The following is a 17913-nucleotide window of genomic DNA, read 5'->3' on the forward strand; positions in this document are numbered from 1 at the left end:
ACATATGTCCACACAAAGACACACATATGAAAGTGCATAGCGGCATTCCTCATAATAGCCCAAAACTGGGAATATCCCAAATGTCCACCAACTAAAGAATAGATAAAAATGTGGCTTATCTATACAATGAAATTCTATTCAGCAATTAAAAGGAACAAACCAATCATATACACTACAGCATGGATGAACCTCAAAGACTATGCAAATTGAAACAAGTCAGACACAAAAGACTATATATTATACAATTCTGTTTTTATAAAGTGTCTTGAGAAAGCTGAGAAGGCAGATCAGTGATTGCCTCATGTTGGGTGTAGTTGTGGGTATGATATGACCTGCAAATGGGCAAGAGGGAACTTTGGGGGCAAAGGAAATGTCTCAAACTGGATTACAATGATGCTGCACTGCTTCAAATTTACTAATCACTGAATTGTACACTTGTAACAAGTGAATTTTATGGTGCCTAAATTAAACCTCAAGATACTCATTTAATACAGCTTACAAGGCCCTATGTATCTATCCCACCTCATTTTGTACTACCCCTCTCTCTATAGTCCAGCAACAGCAGTGTTTCTTCAGTCCCCTCAGACCTCCCAGCACCTTCCCACCACAGCCTATTTATATGGTATTCTCTGCCTGCAACACTCTTCCTTCCCCTTCTAGGCTAATTCTTCCTCAACCATCTGACCATCCTGACAGAGGAAATTCCACATTCATAGTTCTTTATAGGATCAATGAAGAACCTCTACTTCATTAACAATGTTCACAGTTAGAATGTTACATTTATTGAGTTATTTAATTAACGACTTTCTCCCCTATTCAGCCGTAAGCTCCCCAAAGACAGCATATCTCATTTCGCTCACCTTTGTATCTCTCTTTCTGTGGCCTATCACATAAGATCTATTCAATAAATGCTGGTTGGATCAATCTCTCTGAGACAGCAGCCAAAAAGGGCTGAGAATTTCATTTGCAACTCAAACTATTAAGCAACACTGTTCTCTGTGTCTCAAATCCTGATTAAGTACCCTAGTGGAGATTTGGAAACAACTAACAAAAATTCAATGTTTGTCAACCTGGTACAATTCATTTTAAATGGGAAGAAACCCATTGATTTAAATATCTGCAGCAGATTGACCACGTTGCACTTAGTTGAAAATTGAAATGGAATTCAAATATAGCGGAATGTAGTCTAAGTATCTTTAAGAAAAATTTTAAAAGATGACAAGTATAAGTAGTTTAGAATTACTGATAAAAGCATTTTAAGACAGAGGAAAACTTAAGTTTCCTAAGTTATAGATGAGAAATTTCAACCTTTGAGTCAAAAACCCAATTGCTGGTGTTAGTGAGAGGTGACAATGTGCTAGCAGCCCTCACTCTCAGCGCCTCCTCAGCCTCAGGCCTCGGGTCCACTCTGGCGGTGCTTGAGGAGCCCTTCAGTCCGCCACAGCACCCTGGAAGCCCTTCTCTGAGCTGGCTGAGGCCAGAGCCTCTTCCCTCTGCTTGCGGGGAGGTGTGGAGGGAGAGGCAGCGGGTGGGAACGAAGGCTAAGCTGGGGGCCGGTTTGAGTTCTGGCGGGGGTGGGGGTGGGGGTGGGGGTGGGGGTGGGGGCCGGCTCGGAGGGCTCGCACACGGAGCTGCCCGCCAGCACCGCTGGCCCAGGGCAGTGAGGGGCTTAGCACCCAGGCCAGCAGCTGCGGAGGTTGTGCCAGGTCCCCCGCGCTGCCGGCCAGCCATTTCTCGCCAGGCCCTAGGTGCCTCCCCACGGGGCAGGGCTCCCAACCTGCAATCTGCCATGTCTGAGCTCCTCCCCCTGCTGCGGTGGGCTCCCCTACAGGCACCGCCCCCTGCTCCACCGCACCCAGTCCCATCCACAGCCCAAGGGCTGAGGAGTGCAGGCGAGGTTCAGGACTAGCGGGCAGCTCAGCCTGCAGCCCTGGTGCAGGATCCGCTGGGTGAAGCCAGCTGGGCTCCTGAACTGGATGGGGACTTGGAGAACTTTTATATGTAGCCGGAGGATCGTAAATACACCAGTCAGCACTCTGTGTCTAGCTCAAGGTTTGTGAACACACCAGTTGGTACTCTATATCTAGCTAACCTAGTGGAGACTTGGAGGACTAGCACTCTGTGACTCTGTTTAGCTCAAGGATTGTAAATATACCAATCAGCACTCTGTGTCTAGCTCAGGGTTTGTGAAGACACCAACTGGTACCCTGTATCTAGCTAACTAGCACTCTGTGACTGTGTCTACCTCAAGGATTGTAAAGGCACCAATCAGCACTCTGTCAAACTGGACCAATCAGCTCTCTGTAAAACAGACCAATCAACTCTGTAAAATGGCCCAATCAGCAGGATGTGGGTGGGGCCAGATAAGGGAATAAAAGCAGGCTGCCCCAGCCAACCAGCAGCAACCCGCTCAGGTCCCCTTCCACACTGTGGAAGCTTTGTTCTTTCGCTCTTTGCAATAAATCTTGCTGCTGCTGCTGCTCACTCTTTGGGTCCACACTGCAGTTATGAGCTGTAACACTCACCGCGAAGGTCTGCAGCTTCACTCCTGAGGCCAGTGAGACCACGAAACCACCACGAAGAACGAACAACTCCAGATGCGCTGCCTTTAAGAGCTGTAACACCACAAATGTCTGCAGCTTCACTCCTGACAGCAAGACCACGAACCCACCAGAAGGAAGAAGCTCCAGACACATCTGAACATCTGAAGGAACAAACTCCGGACACACCATCTTTAAGAACTGTAACACTCACCGCGAGGATCCGCGGCTTCATTCTTGAAGTCAGTGAGACCGAGAACCCACCAATTCCGGACACAATAACAAGTTACAGAAGCTTGCTATCAAATAGTCAAACGAGAGCCCAAATATGGTACTGCACTAGCATCACCTCAAAGCCTTCTTCCCTCCACTCACCCAGGAAAGAAGGCTCCCCCTGCCACATCACATCTCACCCTCTGTCTCCCTATCACTTAACCACTTGTTAGCAAGGCTAACCTTAAGCTATAAAGCTATAAAGACTGCTCTGCTCCTGCCTTTTACTGAAATGAAGACCAAAATTAAACTTGAAAGCTCTGAGAAATTTCAGGGAAGATGACAGAGAAACACCACAAGGTCTCTGTATGTTACCCACTAAAAACAAGTCTGATACAAATTTTGTTATGTGGGCTGGCCTGTTAAAACTATTAGCTTTAAAAACAATGAGTTCTTTTTAAAATATAAAAATTAACCTTTGTTTTTGTTTTTGTTTTGAGAAAAGGAGTCTCTCTCTGTTGCCCAGGCTTGAGTGCAGTGGTGTGATCTCGGCTCACTGCAACCTCCACCTCCCTGGTTCAAGCAATTGCCCTGCCTCAGCCTCCTGAGTAGCTGGGATTACAGGCGCACGCCACCACGCCTGGCTAATTTTTTGCATTTTTAATAGAGACAGGGTTTAGCCATGTTGGCCAGACTGATCTCGAATTCCTGACCTCAGGCAATCTGCCCACCTTGGCCTTCCAAAGTGCTGAGATTACAGGCGTGAGCCACCAAGCCCGGCCATGAACTGAAATTTTTTAATGCAACAAGAATAAAGCAGGCCAGGAGTGGTGGCTCACACCTGTAATCCTGACACTTTAGGAAGCCAAGGTGAGTGAATCGCTTAAGCTCCAGGAGTTTGAGACCAGCCTGGGCCACATGGTGAGACCCCATCTCTACTAAAAATACAAAAAAAAATTTGCTGGGCATGGTGGTGCACACCTGTGGTATCAGCTACTTGGGAGACAGGTGGGAGGATCACTTGAGCCCAGGGGACAGAGGTTGCAGTGAGCCAAGATCGTACAACTACACTCCAGCCTGTGTGACAGAAGGAGAACCTGTCTCAAATAAAAAAAAAAAAAAAAGTAACTACCATAAAATATATATACAATTACCAAGAGTGAAGAAATCGTAAGACAAATACATCCCACAGACTAAAGTTTACCCAGACACAAAAGACTGAAGTTTGTTAGTTTTTAACTCTCCTAGAGTAATTTAGAGCATTAGCAGGTGCAGTGGCTTGCACCTGTAGTCCCAGCTACTTGGGAAGCTGAGATGGGAGGACCACTTTAGGACAGGAGTTCGAGACTGGCCTGGGCAACATAGTAAGACTTTGTCCCCCACCAAAAAAATTCAGATCATTACTAGAGGTAATAAAGGGTACAATAAATGTTAAAACAATAATAAATATGCAATACTGAAGATAAGTGGGAAAAAAAATCCAAAACATAAATGATTTAAACAGATAAAAGTATCTGAAGAAACTAAAAAGTATAAACATACTGCCTGTGAGTAATAATGCTGGAGGAAAAAACTAGATGAAAGCACTTGCAAATCATAAGTACTTTACATGATATTTCATTTAAATCTCACAGCAGTGCCAGGAGGGAAAGAAACAAAATTTTATCCCCCTTTCATGCATGGCTTAAAGAAATTAATCAACTTGCCCAAGTTTTCACAGCCATATTTCAAGGACTCTCAGCTGCTAGCATTTGCCTGATCTTACAGAAGGTGCCAACAAAAAAGTTTTATGCAACTAGACCATAACTGCCCCTGACTAACCTGGGATTCCAAGGTGCCACTTTCAGAGATGTTAGAATGGATAAAAATGCACAACTTATGCTTGGCTAAATATGATAGCGTGTAGCAACCTACCAGGTGAACCTAAAATATGTAGTGGTTTTGTTTTTTTTTAATTTCACAGTGGCACTGCTACAGGAAGGACTAAGATAAAACATGATATGCTCCCGTCTTTGTTGTAGTAAAGAAGAGTTATTATAATCCCTATGGATATAGAAGACAACATGGAATTCACATTTGAAGTATTAAAGAGTGACATGCCTTTTGCTGCCTTTTTTGTCTATACAGAGGGACACTTAACGAAAGCAATGGTTATATCTGCCTAAAATTTGGCAAAGATAATAAATTAGATATTTCAAAAGTGGGTTATTTTAAGGCACTAAGATATGCCTCAAACAGGTCTAATTCATGGCAGGTATTTAACTGTATCATTTTGAGTGCACTTACAAATTTGTATCACAAGCCACAGAAAAGAAACACTGCATTTAAAAACTATAGCCCATATCCTTATGTTCTTTCATCTTTATTCTAGTAGACTATGCGAGGTATTTCCAACACACAACCTCAGAGGTTGAAGCCAAGAAGAGTGGCAGAATGGATTCAAGGTGTGCCAACAATGCTACCCAGTAGGAAGAAATTCCATAAAAACTAGGCCCCTAAGGAAAACAACAAAGTCTAAAGCTGGAAGTCTTGTCCAAATGCAAGTGCTTGGCTGAGAGAGAGCTGTCAGGCTGTAGACTGAAAGGCAGTGTATGCAATTTAGAATCCCCAGACTAACAGAGAGAGACCACAGCTGCGTGAGAGTGAGATGCTAATGTGGGGCAGGCAGGACTCAGCTCCAGACAGTGCATGCTATCGGGACTCCTTCCACGACTTGGGAAGACCTCAGTACAACCACTCTGGCAGGTATGTGAATTAGGTAAACAAGGTGTGATTACTGGGAAAAGGGCCTGGACTAATGTCTGGGCTTTCTGAAAGAGTTTGCATCTCACGGAAATTATGGAATAGCCACAGTATTCCCTTGGTAATAGAATACAAAAATACTGAAAACACTCAAAGTTAAGAAAAGGGAAAAGAGAAGATTTGTTAGGGTTCTTTTAGCATTTCACTTCTGAGAAACAGAAGTATGAGTCTAACTGCCTTTGGAGTTGAAAAACACCTTCAATCCATCAAGCACAGAAATAGTCTGCCTTTGGCTAGGTGCGGTGGCTCATGCCTATAATCTTCGGGAGGCCGAGGCAGGTGGATCACCTGAGGTCAGGAGTTCGTGTGATCAGCCTGTCCAACATGGTGAAACCCCATCTCTACTAAAAATGCAAAAATTAGCCAAGTATGGGGGGGGGGGGCGCCTGTAATCCCAGCTACTCAGGAGGCTGAGGAAAGAGAATTGCTTGAACCTGGGAAGTGGAGGTTGCAGTGACCCAAGATCATGCCATTGCACTCCAGCCTGGGTGACAAGAGCAAGACTCCATCTCAAAAAAAGAAGAAAGAAAGAAGAAAAGAAAAAGAAAAGAAATAGTCTACCTTCTCAGACTCCTACAAGAGCTCCTCAGTGCTTGCCCTGCAGAGAACAGTGTCTGATCCCTACAGATAAGGAAAGGGAAGGAGAGGTCAAGGCTCCAGCAGCCCAGAGTTCTCCCTGGGTATTCACCATACCATTAGAGAAGAAACCTATTTACTTTTCTGCCTCCCTCCTTGAAGGCTCAGTAATGAAGCCAAGATTAGAACTGGAGGCATGGATTCCAGCCACTTACCAAAAGATGTTCCATTTTCTCTTGCTATGTAACAAACTACCCAAAACTTTGTTGCTTGAACATCCATGATTTCGTATTTCTCGTAATTCCATGGATTGGCTAGGCAGCTCTTCTGCTGCCCTTACCTGACTTACATAGGCTGCTTCGCTGGGCTCAGCAGGGAAGGCAGGGCCTTCTCCATGTGGCCTTTTCTTCTAGGCTTTTTCACATTGTGGCAGCAGCATCCCAAGACAGTTCACCCACTACACATGGTGCCCCTGCTTACACTGTGTCCGCTGATGTCCCATTCAAGTCACATGATTGAGACCAAAGTCAAGAAGGGGGAAAAGAGACTCTACCACTTGATGGGTGCTGTGGTTTGGATGTGTCCCCCAGGTTCATGTATTGGAAACTTAATCCCCAATGCAACAGTGTTGACGGATGGGACTTGTAAGAGGTGATTAGGCCATGAGGGCTCTGCCCTCACTAATGGATTAATGTTGTTATTGAGGAAGTAGGTTAGTTATCATGGGAGTGGGTTCCTAATAGAAGAATTAGTTCAGCCTCCTTCCCTTCTCTCCGTCCCATGAATGTGCTCTCTTGCCCATCTGCCTTCCACCATGGGATGATACAGCAAAAAAGCCCTCACCAGATGTGAGCCCCTCAACCTTGGACTTCCCAGGCTGCAGAAATGTGAGAACTAAATCTCTGTACTTTCTTAATTACCCCATCTCAGGTACTCTGTTACAGCAGCACAACGCGGACTAAGACAATGGGAGAAACAAGTGAAGTCACACTGCAAACAGGCAGAGCTGGGAGCGGTGCAGGTGGGGGGGGGGTGGTGATTCATTAGGAACCATTTTGTAAAATTTACCACATATTGTTTTCCCTACTTTTCCCTCTGATAATAATAGTTTTTATCAGCAGAATTTTTTTTCAGGCGTTTTCATACCTATTATATATTCAAAGTTAATTATGATCTTTGTAATATGGGGGAAAAGGTGCTAAACTCTATTTCTACTACAGAACAACATTAATAAATAGATCCAAAAATATTCCCAAGGTTTAGAGACTAGAATTCCTTCTAGCAATCCATACTTCTTGAAAGATCTTATGTTCCTTAACAAACACATGGATCTTGTGAAGCATCTTTAGTAGGTTGACAGAGGAAGAAACTGTGGCCAAAGTTTATAACAGAAAAATCGAAGGCCAATTATACTCCATTTGAAGTGCTTCCTGCAGAAAGAATTCTCAGCATGCCACTGTACAACGCAGCATATAAGGACAATGGCATACACTGCTCTGCACCAGCCAGCTTTCATCTCAGGCCGGAACAAGCATAGTCTCTACATACTGCAGTAAACCAGAAAAACCAGAACAGGATTTGCCTCAGTACTCACCTTATCCCCTGACCATCCGAGATATGTCTGCCCAGGTAGGACAAATCTTCTCAAGGACCCCCGTACATGCCATGGTCAACCTTACCCTTGTTCATTCTGTCCCACCTTCTTGGGATGTTCTTCCCTCTTTGCCTATCAGGCCCAAAATTCTCTGGCCTTCAGACCATACCTCAAAGCATCTCTTCTCTACAAGCAAAACACGTTCCCCTTTCCCTTCCTTACTACCCATAGCACTTACCCAATTTCTTTACAGGTGGACATTAATTATATAAAAACAGTCTTTCAATATAAGTGGTGGTTAATTTCACATGTCAACTTGACTAGGCCACAATATCCAGATATTTGGTCAAACATTACTCTGAATGTTTCTGTGAAGGCATTTTTTTAGATAAGATTAACATTTAAATTGGTAGACTTTTTTTTAAGGCAGGACAGGATTTATTCCCATTTTACAGACGAGGAAACACTCAGAGAGGACAAGTGATCCACCTGCTCTAGGTCTCAAGTCAATACATGACTCAGCTGAAATTTCCTCTCCTAGATGTATACACAATGGGAGTAATGCCAGACCTGCTTCTCAAAACAGATATGCACAAGAAAACTGTTTTAGTCTAATTCTTCTGACAACTGGAAAGTAAATATTCACCAGGCCCTGTGCACATAATATTACCATAAGTCAGAAGTCTGTTATTAGGAGCATAAAACCATGGTACCGATTGGGAGTGGGAAGATACACAGAAAGGATACCAAGAGTTTCTGTCAACTGCCCCTGGTCTGAGTTCAACATTTTTTTAAGAGACGCAATTTTTTTTTTTTTAGGAGATGGGGTTTCACTATGTTGCCCAGGCTGGACTTGAACTCCTAGGCTCAAACGATCCTCTTGCCTTAGCCTCCCAAGTATCTGGGAATAGAGGTGCCTGTCACCACGCCCAGCTTCTAAATTGGTAGATTCTGAGTAAAACATCCTGCTATGTGGGTGGGCCTCAACCAATCAGTTGAAGGCCTTAATATAAAATGACTGACCTCCCCGAGAAGAGGGAATTCTGCCAGCAGACTGCCTTCAGTCTTCAATTCCAGAATCAACTCTTCCCTGAGCCTCCAGCCTGCCAGCCCACCCTACAGATTTTAGACTTGTCAGTCTCCACCATCATATGAATCAATTCCTTAAAACAAATCTCTCTCTCCCCCCATCTCTATCTATCTATCTATCTATATATACACAGGTATATCTGTACACACACACACAAACACACACACACACACACAGACACACACGCCCTATTGGTTTTGTTTCTTTGGAGAACTCTGACACAATATATCAAACAGTTTAGATCATTCCTTGCAGGGTATAAAGCCTGGCCTACTTAAAAGGCTATATACTCCCTGGACTGTTGCATATTTTTTAGCAATCCCTGCAGTCTTCTGTACCATCATGTTTCCTTAGTATTCCCTAAGGTGTTCCATACAGAGCAGGGGTGAAATATTCCAGGAACTTTAATTTGCGCTTCCTTATGACTAAACCTTGTATCCTTCCAGTTTCCTAACCTTTCTGCACCACTGACTGTGATATGTATATATACTAAAGAAGCTGGAAGAAAGAAAAGGAATACTGCTCCCATTTTCCCATGGTGAAATCCCAAAGGTGGTTAATGTCTATTAAAAACTAGTAGTTTTATTACTAACTGGCACACAGGTGGTAGAATGTTTAAAAACAAAAACAAAAACTACAAACTATTATTCACTTTATGATCCTGGAATCCATTCTTTTTCATTTTCTCCACCTAGAAAACACCTTTTAGTGAAAAAACTATAATAAAAGCCAAAAAAAGTTGTAGTCGATCATCAAAATAATAACCCAAGACCAAATTTAAAATAATATAAATGTAAATCAGGAAATGGTTTTTAAAGTCAGCTACCACGTCTTAAGAGATTTTCACTTTATTTTAAATCCCTTTGGGAAGACCTAGAAAATTTCATTCATTTATCCTAAGCAAACAAATGGACAAGCACGTATTTTCATAGTCTGACCCAAACAATGAATTGGTTCATCCATCATTTTCCAAGCATCTTCTAAGTGCCAGGCTCCTACTAGGAACTGGAAAATTTTAGAAGTGAACTGGTGCTATCGTTCCTCCCTTAAAATATATTAGTGAATGCCCAGAAAATAAAGAATGCTCATATTTATTAAGCCACTCTCTTACAATGTGCATATTTCTGCTACTACCAGTTGAGTTGTGTACATTATCAAAAACCTATTGTTTAATCTCCAAACCTGTCTATGTCAGTTGTACTCATTCTGCAATGGTATAATTGAATACTATATAAACTGATCACAAATGGACAAAAATGTGGTTACAAAAGTAAGAAGCTACTATTTCTATAAAACCTAAGTTGAATACTTTGGAAAGCATCCATACAGGCATATTACTTTCCTTAAAATTTTTTGACAAATTGAGTATATATAAAACAACTATAAAAGACTAGAAAACAATTCTAAAATACCAGAATTCTGGCCAGGTGCAGTGGCTCATACCTGTAATCCCAGTGCTTTGGGAAGCTGAGGCAGAAGGATCACTTCAGGCCAGGAGTTTGAGACCAGTCTGAGCAACACAGCAAGACCCCATCTCTACAAAAAAAATTTTTAATTAAAAAAAAAAAGATAGAATTCTATGCTCCGATTGCTTCAAACGTTCCTGAAGTCTTAAACAGAGTGAAACTAGAAAACACAAAAGCTACTCTATAAATGTGGCTTTTAACAATAATACAGAACTGAGAGGACCCATAATACTCAAAGAAAGATTACTACCCTAGATTACAAGACTGGCCTTTCGCATCCTCCACTATTCCCAGAACAATCCATCAGTAGCAGTAACATTACACTTGAATACCTCCTGAAGTCGAGTTGTTTTATTTAAAACTGAAATATCCCTCTAAAAAACAACAACAAAATTAAGTATGTATGTATAAGGTATTCACTGCAGCACTGTTTCTAACAGCAAGACACTAAAGACAATCCAAATGTCCATTAATATGGGACTGACAATAAACTATGGTAAATTCACACAATGAAATAGAAAAAAGGCATAAAGAATGCCCCTATATACTTCTATGGAGTAATCAGCAGGAAATAATAGGAAGACAAAAAAGCAAGAAGAAAATTATATGTAGTGAGCTACCATTCACCTAAGATGGGATTAGGAGGCAGAAACTATATGTGTGTGCACATGCATGGATGTGCGCGCGCGCACACACACACACACTCTTGCTCATATGTTTTAAATGGAACGTAGGGAAGAAAAATAGAGGGAACCACAATCAGAGCTAGACTTTTCTGATTCTGCCTTGTTTTACACATTTAGCTCTGGAACCATGTACATGTTTTCCATAATTACTTGTTTAAAAAATAATTGAAAAACTATCATCTCTAAAATTCAAGAGCAACATGAAATGAACCTAAATATTTATTGAATTAGTGGTACAATCATACAAAAAGGAATTACTTCAAATGACTTAAAATAGTTTTACCAGACATCCCTAGAGGAACCTATCCTAAAAATGAAAAGAATTTGGGAAAGTGCTTTTAATTCTTAAACTATTTTCAGTAATCATATTGTTAGTAGTAACACTGATAAGTAATGGTATCAATATGATTTAGAACCAAAATTTTTAGCATGAGACAAATATAAAATTAAAGAAATTCAACAAAATCATCTATTCCTAAGTTTATACTGGAAAAATCAGTATGAAACTCATAAAATATTTTACCTTAAAAACAACATATTTCCTAGCCCCATCCTCTGAAAAGGCCTAGAAATAACAACCAATCTGTAGTTTCCAGACTGTGGTCACTAAATACAATTTCCCTCTGAAAGGAACCAGAGCTGGTTGAAGAAAGGGATAATTCCAGATCTATGGCTGTTAATGTACAAGATGAACCTGGACATCTTGTCACACAAGAAAGCAAGAAGCCATCAGAGGCACTCATGCCAAAACGACCCAGGAGCTAATGTAAAGGCACTCCCGTTGGCCAAAGGAGGGACAATTTGGGCCAGGTGCAGTGGCACATGCCTGTAATCTCAGCTCTTTGGGAGGCCAAGGCAGGTGAATCACCTGAGGTCAGGAATTCGAGACCAGCCTGACCAAAATGGAGAAACCCCATCTCTAGTAAAAATACAAAATTAGGGCCCATGCCTGTAATCCCAGTACTCTGGAAGGCCAAGGTGGGTGGATTGTCTGAGGTCAGGCATTCAAGACCAGCCTGGCCAACGTGATGAAACCCTGTATCTATTAAAAATACAAAAATTAGCCAGGCGTGGTGGTGCGTGCCTGTTGTCCCAGCTACTTGGGAGGCTGAGGCAAGAGAATCGCTTCAACCCAGAGGTGGAGGCTGCAGTGAGCCGAGACTGCGCCACTGCATTCCAGCCTGGGCAACAGAGTAAGACTCTGTCTCAAAAAAAAAAAAAAAATACAAAATACAAAATTAGGTGGGCATGGTAGTGCATGCCTGTAATCCCAGCTACTCAGGAGGCTGAGGGAGGAGAATTGATTGAACCTGGGAGGTAGAGGTTGCAGTGAGCTGAGATCATGCCATTGCACTCCAGTCTGAGCAACAAGAGCGAAATTCGGTCTCAAAAAAAAACGGGACTATTTGATCATTAATAAGAACAACTGCGGCCTGCGGCTGGGTACACTGGTTTGTGCCTTATAGTCCCAGCTACCAGGAAGGGTAAGGAGAGAGGATCACTTGAGACCAGCCTGGGCAACATAGTGAGACTCTGTCATTAATTAATTTAATTAACTCATTAAAGAATAACTGCAATGAACTTAAGAAATCATCAAACATATTAAATTCACATGTTGGCAGGGCGTGATGACTCACACCTGTAATCTCAGTACTTTGGGAGGCCGAGGTGGGAAAATCTCTTGAAGCCAGAAGTGTAAGACCAGCCTAGAGGCAACATAGTGAAATTCCATCTCTCCTAAAATGATTTCTTTTTTAATTAGCTGTGTTTGGTGGTGCATGCCTGTGGTCCCAGCTACTTGGGAGGCTGAGGCAAGAGAATCACTTGAGCCCAGGAGGTTGAGGCTGCAATGAGCCATGATTACACCACTGCACTCCAGCATGAGGGACATTGCAAGACCCTGTATCAAAAAAAAAAAAAAAGAAAAAAAAGAAAAAGAAAAGAGCATCTGTTTATAATGATATTTTTTTAAATAAAGGAAAAAACACTGGCCATTTTTGGAAATGCTAGGGACCCTCCAAGAGTTATAAGTAAAGAGAAAGAGTCACTCATTTAACCTGACTTCCCTGTATAAGTTATACCTCTGGGTAACTGAATAGTTTGTAAAAAGAAACTTCTCTATAGTAGTATTCCAGCAAATAAATGAAAAAGGAATGATGCAACATCAAGAATTGCAACATCTTGCATGCCCATGATTAAATAATGGATCCAAGTGAAGAATAAGTGGTCACCACTGTTTCAAAGCAAAAAAGTCATTCCGCAAAATTCATATATAATAGTATGAGCAAGCACACAAGATAAACGACATTATTTTTTCAGTAAATAACATTTCAAGAACAAAGAAAATAAGGAGGCCGGGCGCGGTGGCTCAAGCCTGTAATCCCAGCACTTTGGGAGGCCGAGACGGGTGGATCACGAGGTCAGGAGATCAAGACCATCCTGGCTAACATGGTGAAACCCCGTCTCTACTAAAAAATACAAAAAACTAGCCAGGTGAGGTGGTGGGCGCCTGTAGTCCCAGTTACTCGGGAGGCTGAGGCAGGAGAATGGCATGAACCCGGGAGGCGGAGCTTGCTGTGAGCTGAGATCCTGCCACTGCACTCCAGCCTGGGCGACAGAGCGAGACTCCGTCTCAAAAAAAAAAAAAAAAAAAAAAGAAAATAAGGAAAACCTATAGCTTAAAAGATATTAAAGAAAACCTATCAACTGAATGTAATGTGTAGATCTTGTTTAGATCCTGATGCAAAAAATCACAGTGCACACAAACACATATACAAAATTGTGAAATAACTCTGGGATGATAGTGGTATTGTGTGATTTGTTCTAAGAAAAACAGCCCTTATCTTTCACTGAAAGTACTAACATATTTACAGATAAAATGAAAAGAACAAGAATGTACCCTCAAAAATGGACTGGGAGAGGAATATAAAGAAACAAAAGAGGCTATGAGTGGATGCCAGCTAGTGACAGGCACAAGGCGATTCACTGTATTCCTCCTTTACTTCTGTGTATGTTTTTAATTCTCCATAATAAAAGTTTTGAAACTTTGATGTATGACTGTACGTCTGTATGCTTTAATAATAAAATGGTAATGGCATACAAAATTTTTCAGGATTTCCTGCTTTAAGTACAAATGGCTTCTCCAGTTCTTTCTGCAAGAAGCATCTGGGGGTCATGTCCCTTATTTCTCTGAATTATCAACTAAAAGCACAGGGCCTGCTACACAGGAAGTGCTCAATAAATGTTAAATGAATGAATTCTGTTTGCTATACTTCTCTACTCTGCTAAACTTTCCAAAACCCTAATCTATTGATCCAATTTGTAGTAAAGGATGAGTAAATAGAACCAAGTATTAAAAAGATAAAAAATCCAAAACCCTGTACTTAAGCTTTTAAGTCTATGTTCCATAAAAAAAATGCTTGTTTTTTCTTGTGGTAAAAAACACAAAACATAAAATTTATCAAATTAACTATCTGTAAGTGTACAGCATTCAACATTGTGAGACAGATATCCAGAATTTTTTTCATCTTGCAAAACTAAAACTATAACCATTAAACAACAAAAGGTGCTTATTCTTTTTTTTTCTGAGACTGAGTTTCACTCTTGATGCCTGGGCTAGAGTGCAATGGCACAATCTCAGCTCACTGCAACCTCCACCTCCCGGGTTCAAGCAATTCTCCTTGCTTCAGCCTCCCGAGTAGCTGAGATTACAGGTGTGTGCCACCACACCCAGTTAATTTTTCTATTTTTAGTAGAGATGGGGTTTCGCCATGTTGGCCAGGCTGGTCTTGAACTCCTGACCTCAGGTGATCCACCCGCGCCGGCCTCCCAAAGTGCTTGGATTACAGGTGTGAGACACCACGCCTGGCCCAAAAGGTGTTTATTCTTAATACTTCCTACCCATTGTCTACTCTATCCTACACAGACCTCTAGCTACCACAAGCATTCAAAGTATTATTTTCTGACAATATACATTGTGGATCACCAGCACAATAACATCAAATGGAAAACAACCAGTCCTTAAAGAAAATAGGAAAGGTCTGAAGTCTGACTGTAAACAGAAGACCATATGACCTCCTGTGCCGAGGAAAGGAAGACAGGGCTGGAATGTGGTTTCAGGGTCATTCTAAATGGAAGTGAGCAACCAAGACAGGAAGAGGCAGGCCCACAGCTAAGAGGAGGCTGCATGGGCTGCAGAATGACTCATTCCATGTCTGCATTTAACAAAGGCTTATCACTGCTTAGGCAGCCCCATAACAATGATGGAAAGGCCTCTGGTAAGCACATAGAATCAAATTAATAGGGGCCTTAGGTCAGGTACCTAGAGAAGCAATATGCAAATCTCGAATTCAACAGACTTTTAGTTAAATATGCTTATGCAGGTCTACAAAAAAAATGACTTGGCTATAAATTTGGTAGTAACTTAGTATATTATGTAAGAAATATCAGTGATCAGTATCAGTGACCAGTGATCACTGATATTTTTCAATGTGTTACTAGAGTTCTAATTATCTTATGAACTCTTAGTCAATCACTTCTTTTTCAAAAATCACTTTCATACATTATTCTTCAGAAGCATAACTCCCAGCCTGAGTCTGCACTGGGACAACTCCAGGAAAGACAGAGATTTTGTACATGACTGAGGATACTAGCAGGGTCAAGGCAGACAACGACCTGTTAACCAAAAGCACCTAGAAATCTCCAGGGGGGCAGGGATCTTGGGGAATGGACACTCATTCTACAGCAAGAGTCCAGGTTTAATCTAAAGAAAGCCACAGACCATGAGAACAGAGTAGTGGCTTGGAGGACAACATGGTATCTGTCATTCACACTATCCTACATAAAAGCAAGGGATGACAGAGTGGTATTGTGTGATTCATTCTAAGAAAAACAATCAAATTAAAGACATTCTCAACAGGCTCTGAAGAACAGTAAAACTTCAAGGAATCAGCAGCATGGAAAACAGCAGCTGTTAGACACAGGACTGACAGCAGCATGGGTAATAAGGAACATCCTGATGGCCACAGCCATGACAGTTGCCCTATCAACACAATGACCTTTGCACTACAACAGTGGCTGCACTTCCGGTGCCAGGCACAAGGTGGTGGCTCTCAGTTCTGCCTCCAGCACTAGCAGGCTGTGTGCACATACAAATACACATATGTATATCTATGTGTAACACCCAGCTACTAACGGTCAGACCGGAGAGCACGCGGAGAGAAAATGGGAGTAGAAGTACAAACGATCTTTCACCTTTTCAATATTAACTGATTTTTTTTATAATTATGTAGTACCACAAATCAAATTTCTATTTTGAATAAAATAGAACACATCGAGGCCTAAAGGGAAGAAATATGTAGTAAAATCAGAAAAATTTAATATAGAATTTATAATAAAGTTCCACTTGTGCTTTGACAATTCTTGCCTTTTAAACCGAGTAATATTCCAAGTAAATACATCTTTAAAAAAAGAAAAGGTATAGTTTAAAATGTAGTAATTTAGGCCAATTTCAATTATTCAGGAGGAATATGAATTTTAGGAAAGGAATGAATAACTTTAGCCCTGTCATCATCCAGAAATTAGAAGTCAGTAAACATACTGTAAATTTAACCTGCCTGTATGCTTTTCAACTCAGGGCTCTGGGTAAGAATGAATGCCATAACAAATGTGAAAATCACTTGTAAACTATACAGTGCTATGTATATAGATGACAGTTAAGTGTCTACCATCACAAATGTGCTATAATTTTTTGATCTGACTTTATAATACAGAACACAATATAATGAATTTTTAAGAAATATAATGGTCCCTAAGGCCCTTTTTTTTTTTTTTTTTTTTTTTTTTTGAGATGGAGTCTCACTCTGTTGCCCAGGCTGGACGGCAGTGACACAATCTCGGCTCACTGCAACCTCTGCCTCCCAGGTTCAAGCGATTCTCCGGCCTCAGCCTCCTGAGTAGCTGAGATTATAGGCATGCGCCACCACGTCCAGCTAATTTTTGTATTTTTTAGTAGAGATGGGGTTTCATTGGCCGTTTCTTCTATTACTAACTCATACACATAAGAATTTGTTTTCATTTAATTGAAGATGCTCTTATGTATACTGATATTTCAATAAACATGAACATTAAATCTTTGAGATTAAAACCTCCATAAATATAACTGGAAACCTGCATTTCCTTCTTGGCTAGAAACCCATAAACAAAAAAAAATTCCAAGTGTGCATTAGACTCATAATGGTTTTCACACAAGAATGAATGGTATAAAAATTTTTAATTCACCAAACATCTTTCTGCAACTGGGTCATTCATTTTCTAAGTTAGAGGCCTTTTATTTTTATAACCTTTGTGGCTTCAAAAATAATTTTAAATACCTTAGAAGTATACACCCTAAGTATACATCACAGCACCCTTCCAAGGGAGGGGGCCTTGGCAGTGAGATTTGAACACAGAATCCTTCCTCCCCTCAACACAGAGACAGGCAGCTGCTCCAAGGATAGCCAATCTGTTGGCTGGGGAAGAGGCTAGTTAGGCAAGCTGGCAAATTAGGCACTAAAAGGGAGGTGAAGCTGAAAGAATACATGGAGTGAAGGAAGATCCTCAAATATTCACAAGCAAGGATGAGGTGAGAGGGAGCTGAGAACCAGAAAAACGAGATATGAAATAGAGAAAAAATAATGTGAACATGAGGAAGCCTTCTGGTTGTAGAAGACAGGTCAGAGTGGTAGGAACAATTGTAGAAAGATGCAAACTTTCTTGGAAGGCCAGGAGGTTTTACAAAAGCTTTGGAAAAGGATTTGGCTGAAGGCAGCCAGACTCTCTTATCCAGTGCCTGAAAGCTTAGGTTAGACAACAAGGGGATGTAAATAAACTGATTCAGATAAGTTAGTTTACTTAGGCCTCAGAACCTGGCCTTTAATCATCCTCACACAGGACTGCTCTCTCCAGG

The 17913-nt window shown here is 41.3% G+C and overlaps 1 protein-coding gene across 28 annotated transcripts in view; it reads right to left on the reverse strand.

The window, feature by feature from the left end:
• MARCHF8 (membrane associated ring-CH-type finger 8) overlaps nucleotides 1–17913 on the reverse strand; it is a 143528-nt gene that overhangs the window by 95705 nt on the left and 29910 nt on the right. For 9 of the 28 annotated variants that reach the window (XM_077946339.1, XM_077946326.1, XM_077946346.1 and 6 more), the window contains one exon: nucleotides 10259–10351. The exons of 15 other annotated variants lie outside the window; for them this stretch is intronic. The gene's annotated coding sequence lies outside the window, so the exon portion shown is untranslated. Of the gene's footprint in view, nucleotides 1–10227; nucleotides 10352–12606; nucleotides 12868–17913 lie in introns of those variants that run through there. 4 more of the 28 variants (XM_077946342.1, XM_077946328.1, XM_077946350.1 and 1 more) reach the window with 2 other exon arrangements.

Source organism: Macaca mulatta, chromosome 9, assembly GCF_049350105.2.
Source record: "Macaca mulatta isolate MMU2019108-1 chromosome 9, T2T-MMU8v2.0, whole genome shotgun sequence".
Lineage (NCBI taxonomy): Eukaryota > Metazoa > Chordata > Mammalia > Primates > Cercopithecidae > Macaca > Macaca mulatta.